Raw genomic sequence first — 7,897 nt, forward strand, 5'->3', positions numbered from 1 at the left:
CCAACCAATCCAAGATTATATGAAGGACTGAAACTAACCAATCCAAGATTGTATGAAAGACGTAAACCAATCTTTTCAAGATTATAGATTGGTTTCCGTCGTTCTTACAATATTGGATAGGTTGGATTTTGTCAGACTAGTTTACCGAAATCTTAGAGGACTTGAATTACGAATTTAAAGGAGGTTAAAAAAAAACTTTTCCTTGGTTCGATGTTTTATAATAATTAATTGATAAATTAGAAAGTATGGCTGCCATTATCGCACAAATCTCTCTCCAGGTATATTTTGCTAATCATTAAATGGTCATCATAATAAAAACAGGGTCTTGGAAATATATTTGATACGAGTATCAAAAAAACTTTTTTTTTTCTGCCTAAAATAAAGTAATTTTTGAAATATAAAAAACGGACAAATGGACAATGCATGTTTATTAAACACTTAATTACTGAGTGAGTTTCTAATTATTAACATTTTTGTATTATTATAAAAGTTTCTTCTAATCCTAATTTGTTATAATAAAATTCTCTGCTGGCGAAAAAAAGAATTTGACATTTTTGATGAAATTATTTCACCCTTAATAATCCATACTTTTAAAAATTTTAATCTTGACACTAAAAATCATGTTAAAAGCATTCATTTATTTTCATAATCATACATGTCAACGTGATTTAAGGGATTTTAATGTGACCCTCAATTAATAATAAAATGGCATGTCCGATTCATAACAGTACCTTTCAGCCCTTATATCTGTATTACAATGAGAAAGATATTGTAGTTTTTCTATTTGAAAAATGTTTAATTCTGACAATTCCTTTACTGTGACTGCAGCATAAATCCGCAAATCGCATTAACAGAGAAGCAAGGATAAAAAAATAATCTTTTAGCTAAAAAAAAAACAAGAATATCTCAAGAAAATTCTTGATAATACTAAGGTTTTTAAGAGTACCGTAGTGATATGTAGAATCAGAAATGATGATGATACTGGTCAGTCCCGGGATTCGGGAAGAGTTGAACTCAGCATAAAATGTTTCTTTTAGCTTATATGTACAGGGTGTCCCTTAACAAACATGACAGTTGAGAGACGGCTTTCGGATCGTCTTTAATTTTGACACTGTTATAAGGACATTATTTGTATCAATAATGATTTCAATTTTAATGTCTTAAAACATAAAGACGACATTTAAGCAATCTAACGTATATCTAATGAGATAAGAGACGATGAAAAATCACCCTGTAAGTTAGTGAAATATTTATTTGTACAATGCTGTGCTTCCAGGTTCAATAGACTATTTATAATTATAATTTAAGTCTAACAGTCGTCTTCATATTCAAGATTTTTATTGATCCTAATGCAGGATGGGAGGAAGGCCAGCCACAACAACTTCTCGTCCGAGCCACATTCTCCTCATTTTCTCGTGCGAACCACATCGAAATCCTCGTCCTTCGTTTGTTATGTGTTAAAAAGTTTCTAATTCTTGAAGATAAAACTATTTTTTAACAAACCTGGCCACGTTAGGGCATAAAATATGGATAGACTGAAGTATTGCAATTATTTTCCCCATGGAACCACCTGGATAAAATCTATGGTTTTCAGATAATTAAGAAAAAAGATTAAAGTTCTATAATCTCAGAATTATTTGCGGCATTTTACACCAGGAATATCTAAAATGCGCGTAAAAAAGGTGAACATTTTTAAAGACATAGAACTCGAAAACTTTAATTCAATTGAGACTATTTTTTTAGATTTACTAAAATTCAATATTTCATCTATGCCCTAACGTGGCCCGATTCTTAAAAAAAAATGTTTTATCTTGGAGGACTAGACACTTTTAAAAAATAATATTGGAAGGACCAGGATTTAGAGGTGGCTCGGACGAGAAAATGAGGAGAATGTGGCTCGAACTAGTAATAATTGTGGCTGGCCTTCCTCCCCTCACTGCAGGACACCTGTGAAGGTCCCGTGTGTTCCTTGTGCTTTATTGATTGATTAATTCCAGAATTCTAAGAGAAATAATATAAGACGACTTCCACCTGAGAAGTGTGCGTATAATTTAAACCCATTTCCTCCAACATTTCTCCCAGCTGTACATAACAAGTACATATCCAGGTAAACAGCTGTACATAACAAGTACATATCCAGGTAAACAGCTGTACATAACAAGTNATATATTCAAATATATAACAAGTACATGTCCTGGTAAACAGTTGTAAATAACAAATATATATTCAAATATATAACAAGTACATTTCCTGGTAAACAGTTCTACAAAACAAGTATATCCAGCTATACTAGTGTACATTGTAAATATTTATACAGGTGTTTTGCTGTAAATATGAAGTACATATACAGGTAACCAGTTGTACATAACGAGTACATATATCAAGGTAATAAGTGCATTTGCTGGCATAATGCAGAATTGCGAGAATATCCCATATTAAATGAAGGCGAAAAAAGAATTTGTTTAATGTTGCATCGAAAATTCTTTAGTGATTGTTATGTAAACAAAAAGTTTACTAAAGCTGTATTTTTCCAAAATGCCTAAGGGTTATGTTTCAGCTTTAAAGGGGTACATGATTAATTTGCTCAAACATAATCAGAACTTCTGTGTTGAATATCAATTTTTTTAGAATAAAATCTAAATCTATCTGAATTTGTTTGTTTTTGGAAAGATAAATGAATGTTTATTTATAGCTTGGTTTTGAGATTCTACGTTGAGTAGATCGACTTTAACAGAATCGATTTTAAATAAGCTTTGAAAACGACATGATATGATGCAAATTCTTTAGTTGTCCTCTTCAATATGGGCCGGATAAAGTGTAGATAGATACACGACTGTTTTACTTTGTTATCATAAAGAGACTTTAAACCTTTTTAACTTATATGTATTCATTTAGTAGATATACAATATGTATACAGAGGCGTATATCAGAGGGGGGAGGACTTTGGGGCTGAGCCCCCTCTGAAACCGTAAACTCTATGATTTCCAGAGGGGGTTTTAGGCCTCAACGGGTGCTAAAACCAAAGCCCCCCCCCCAAAAAAAAATTATAATTTCCGTATACGCCCCTGGTTATATGTATTAGGAGAACAGAACACCTGCGTAGAAAAGAAGAGAAAAATAAACATCAAAGACTGATTTTACAAAAGATAATTCAGGTATTTTCACACAGGATAATAAACAAAAGTTTTTAATTCCAATTGATTAATTTAAATTCAATTAATGACTGTCGACGTTATATCAATTGATCCCCCATTTAAAGAGCATCAACTAATATGCCAATTGCAATAATGCCTTTTCATCAAACATTTTCTAAGCCCTATATCATTGCAACCTGATGGTAAAAAACCTTTAGAATTTATAACTTACATGTGCACTTTTTGATCTGACAGAATTCATAGTTGAAAATATCAAAGGTGTGCGACATCAAGTTGCAATGACTAAGACATTGAAAAATCAGAGTTGGAGGCAAGAACTCAGTTAATTAATTTTTCTGAAAAAAAATGCTCAATTCTGAAANAATTCGTTCAAATTTCTCCAAAATTCGTTAAATTTCTCAAAAATTCGTTAAATTTCTCCAAAATTCGTTCAAATTTCTCCAAAATTCGTTCAAATTTCTCCAAAATTCGTTAAATTTCTCCAAAATTCGTTCAAATTTCTTTAAAATTTGTTAAATTTTTCCAAAATTCGTTCAAATTTCTCCAAAATTCGTTAAATTTCTCAAAAATTCGTTAAATTTCTCCAAAATTCGTTCAAATTTCTCCAAAATTCGTTCAAATTTCTCCAAAATTCGTTAAATTTCTCCAAAATTCGTTCAAATTTCTCCGAAATTCGTTCAAATTTCGCAAAAATTATTGAACAACTCATTTGCCAATTATAACATTTTACCCAAGATTCACATCAAACAAGATATTTTTAAGTGTTTTTAACAAAAAAGTTCAAATTTTCTCAGTGGATATCGCGATCAAGGGTTGTAGATAAGCGCGTTCTCACTTAACAGTTTTGACCTCTGATAGATATTATATTATTTTGTTTCAGGTTCCTTATTTATTATTCTTCCCCTGATGATTGTTGTTATTCTGTTTTTATAAAGTCGGAAATAAAATATTTAAACTAAATAAGATTATTGAGAGATGACTCAAAAATATTGTTACAGATTTAATTTTTAATTGGCCATTCATTTAAAAAGAAGAGTGGCATATATGATTACCAAGGGTACCCTGTAAACCTATATGAGTATCAGTGAGGAAGTAATCGGCGTTTTTCTATAAAAAAATTGCAGAATTCTGTTTGTTTCTGTCAATGTGCAAGACACATTTACAGAGAAAATAGACTTAAAAATAATCATTTTTCACCTCGACTAATAAGAAATTTTCATTTATCCAAGATCAGCCAAAGTTTTTAATAGGACAACTCACAACGGAAGCTGTACATTTAAAATTTCGTCTGCACTCTCTTTAAAGCGTTTTTTTATCTTAGACATTGTTTCTACTCTATATATTATAGAAAAGTTTGCACGATCATAAACTTTCCAGAATCGTCGTTTCTTTAGTCTGTTCCACTTTAGTATTTATTCACTTTGGCGCTACACGCCCATCTTCTAAATTAATTGTGAACATGTTCTCTTTGTGTACATCGTAAAACAAAACAAAAATAATTCGCGGATTTTTACAAAAAAATTTCGTGGATTTTCAAAATTTTCAAAAATATAATGAAGATCGAATTTTGATGGAGACAAATATTTGAAATTTTGATAATTCATAAACCTTCCCTGGGGCTCCGTGAGGTCCCATAAAAAATTTGGGCCCGATCGGTTCAGCCGTTTTGACGTTTATTGGATACAAACAAACAGACACCCAAACAGGCAGACAAGCCAAATTTATAGATAGATACAGTTCAATACTATGTAACTGTAATGGGATAGAAATCAAAACTTGTATTTCAAAAAGAATAAACAAGTTAAAGATAAACCCCCATATTCTTTAATTGATATTTATTTATTAATACTACGACCGGGAAATAAATTACAAATGAAATTAATTACGACGCTGAACTTTTAAATCATTTATACAAAAAAAAATAGTTTCTTTTTCTAAATATTTATTTGAAGATAAACTCTAAAATATAATAACAACATTTTATAATACCAAAGATAAAACTTTGGCTTATTAACTTGACAAATTACTTAATTCTATAACCAGCTAAATTTTAATAATTTCTAAAAAATGTTTGAAAAATGTTACGACTATTTACATCGAACGCATCGTATTAAGTAGAGAGGGGGTCCCAATAAACATGGGAATTGAGAGACGATTTTTTAAGGATTAGCCTTTTCATATAATTACGTCTGCTATAGTATGTTCTATGGAGTATAACCGATAATTTGCATGTTTTTCTCAATAAACTGAAGTCGTCAATTAATTCCATTCATGTTAATTGGTCAAACTTTATTAGTAAACCAGTCATAAATAATTATTTTGAATGAATTGAATATAAAGGCACTAGAGATCGGAAATAGCGCAATCTATTTTGATTTCATACTCGTGTCAACAAAATGATTGTTTTGAATTTGCAGTACAACGTTTTATCATCAAAATCATTAAAAATGATTTACAGAAATTTAAAAAAGGGAAAAAATTCAACTGTGTAACTTTTTGAATAAATTACAACAATGCATGATACATATATATATAACATTAACTACAGTGGTCAATACAATACCAATACAATATCAATACAAAGACTTTTTATTCAAATTTTGATTATTACAAGTTTACAAGTAAACAAAGAAAAGCTTTTATTTGACAATTTTACTTTATTTCCATGTTTTGATGTACCCATGCTGTTTAAAACCTTGTTAGGATTGAAACTGAAATCGAAAGTAGTCTTCATTGAATTGATATATACGACGACCACTGTAAACATGATAAGTTATGATATTTAACAACATGGGTGTGTCAGAGATTCATATTTATTTTATATGCTCAATGAGAGAACAACTTTAGTGTAGTGGTTTTACATTTTTATCTATTTATCGACAATTTAGATTCAACATTATACAGGGTATCCCAGTAAACATGGTGATAAATTCAGCATTATACAGGGTACCCAGTAAACATGGTAATAAATTCAACATTATACAGGGTATCCCAGTAAACATGGCAATAAATTCAACATTATACAGGGTACCCAGTAAACATGGTAATAAATTCAACATTATACAGGGTACCCAGTAAACATGGTAATAAATTCAACATTATACAGGGTATCCCAGTAAACATGGGAATACATTATACAGGGTATCCTAGTAAACATGGGAATACATTATACAGGGTATTCCAGTAAACATGGGAATACATTATACAGGGTATTCCAGTAAACATGGGAATTCATTATTCAGGGTATCCCAGTAAACATGGGAATTCATTATGCAGGGTATCCCAGTAAACATCTAAAATTCTAAAAATCGACTTTGCTGTCAAAACGTGTATGAATAAAAATAGATTGTTCTTATTCTCAGCTTTCCAAATTGTGTTCGAGTCTTTAAAAATTGACGAAAATATTAAATGTTAAAACAGTTTTTTTGTTATTTGAATAATTAAAGAAAAAAAGTTGAGTAATTTTTTTTCAATTGTTTGCTTGAATACCCTGGAATAAACATTTCAAAGGAACGATGAATTGTGACTTTGAATTTTGGTAATTTCATTTAGTTTTTAAAAACTTCTTTTATAATATCTCTTTTATATTTATACCATGTCTTTGAATTAAAAAACTTCATGAATATCTACCTTATACCATGTCTTTGAATTAAAAAAAAACTTCTTTAATATCTCCCTGATACCATGTCTTTGAATTTAAAAAATGTATTTTTGATTAGGTTTAGTTGTTTGTAAAACTAACTCGAAATATTTTGTCAGTTTTGAGTCGATGAAATGCCGTTTTCCAGTTTAATAGCTTCTTCAATTCTATTTTGAAATTGTCCTTTCGCGAAGAATGTGAGACTGTCTTTGAATTTACCTAGTCCTAATTAATTCATAAATGGTAGACCACATTTTAAAAATCCCAAGATTATATAGTTTTCGGTGATACATGTTTTTCTTGATTCCCATGGTTATTGAGACACCCAGTTTTAAACATTTAGAATACAAAAATTCCGAAAGACGAGGGAATTTCCATTTATAATTTTAGTTATTTGTAAGATTCAGCATGAAGTTACAATGAAAAAGAACTTTTTGAAGTTGTAACCGTTATATTCAAAGTAACCGTAAATAAATTGGAACGAGTTGCGGATACAGGGGTGAGCATTAAAGCAATGGTTCACCCGTGAAAAATTGGTGAATTTGGCTGAGGAAAATGGAGTTGATACATTACGTCAATTAACATTTGGTCAACTTACATTTCGTCAACCTTACATTTCGTCAATTACTACATTTGGGCAATTTACATTTCGTCAACTTTATATTTCGTCAATTACTAAATTTGGGCAATTTACATTTCGTCAATTTTATATTTCGTCAATTAATACATTTCGTCAACTGTGACAATGGCCTAAAATTTGGTCAACTTTCATATTTGAAAGCATGATTCCCAATCCCAGCTTGATTATCAGCAGAACAAATCCCTGAATATTTGCACACAAACTTCGCAACAACTCAATATTTAGAGCATTAAAGCAATGGTTCACCCGTGAAAAATTGGTGAATTTGGCTGAGGAAAATGGAGTTGATACATTACGTCAATTAACATTTGGTCAACTTACATTTCGTCAACCTTACATTTCGTCAATTACTACATTTGGGCAATTTACATTTCGTCAATTTTATATTTCGTCAATTAATACATTTCGTCATCTGTGACAACGGCCTAAAATTTGGTCAACTTTCATATTTGAAAGCATGAT

At 30.4% G+C, this 7,897-nt stretch overlaps 1 long non-coding RNA gene across 1 annotated transcript; it reads left to right on the forward strand.

The window, feature by feature from the left end:
- Nucleotides 1-238: 238 nt before the first annotated feature.
- On the forward strand, nt 239-3,141 carry LOC111712667 (uncharacterized). Its single transcript, XR_002767513.1, has 3 exons — nt 239-278; nt 1,998-2,107; nt 3,083-3,141. It is a non-coding gene; the product is annotated as an uncharacterized LOC111712667 (long non-coding RNA).
- Nucleotides 3,142-7,897: the final 4,756 nt, after the last annotated feature.

Source organism: Eurytemora carolleeae, unplaced genomic scaffold (genome assembly GCF_000591075.1).
Source record: "Eurytemora carolleeae unplaced genomic scaffold, Eaff_2.0 scaffold1299, whole genome shotgun sequence".
In the NCBI taxonomy this organism is placed as follows: domain Eukaryota; kingdom Metazoa; phylum Arthropoda; class Copepoda; order Calanoida; family Temoridae; genus Eurytemora; species Eurytemora carolleeae.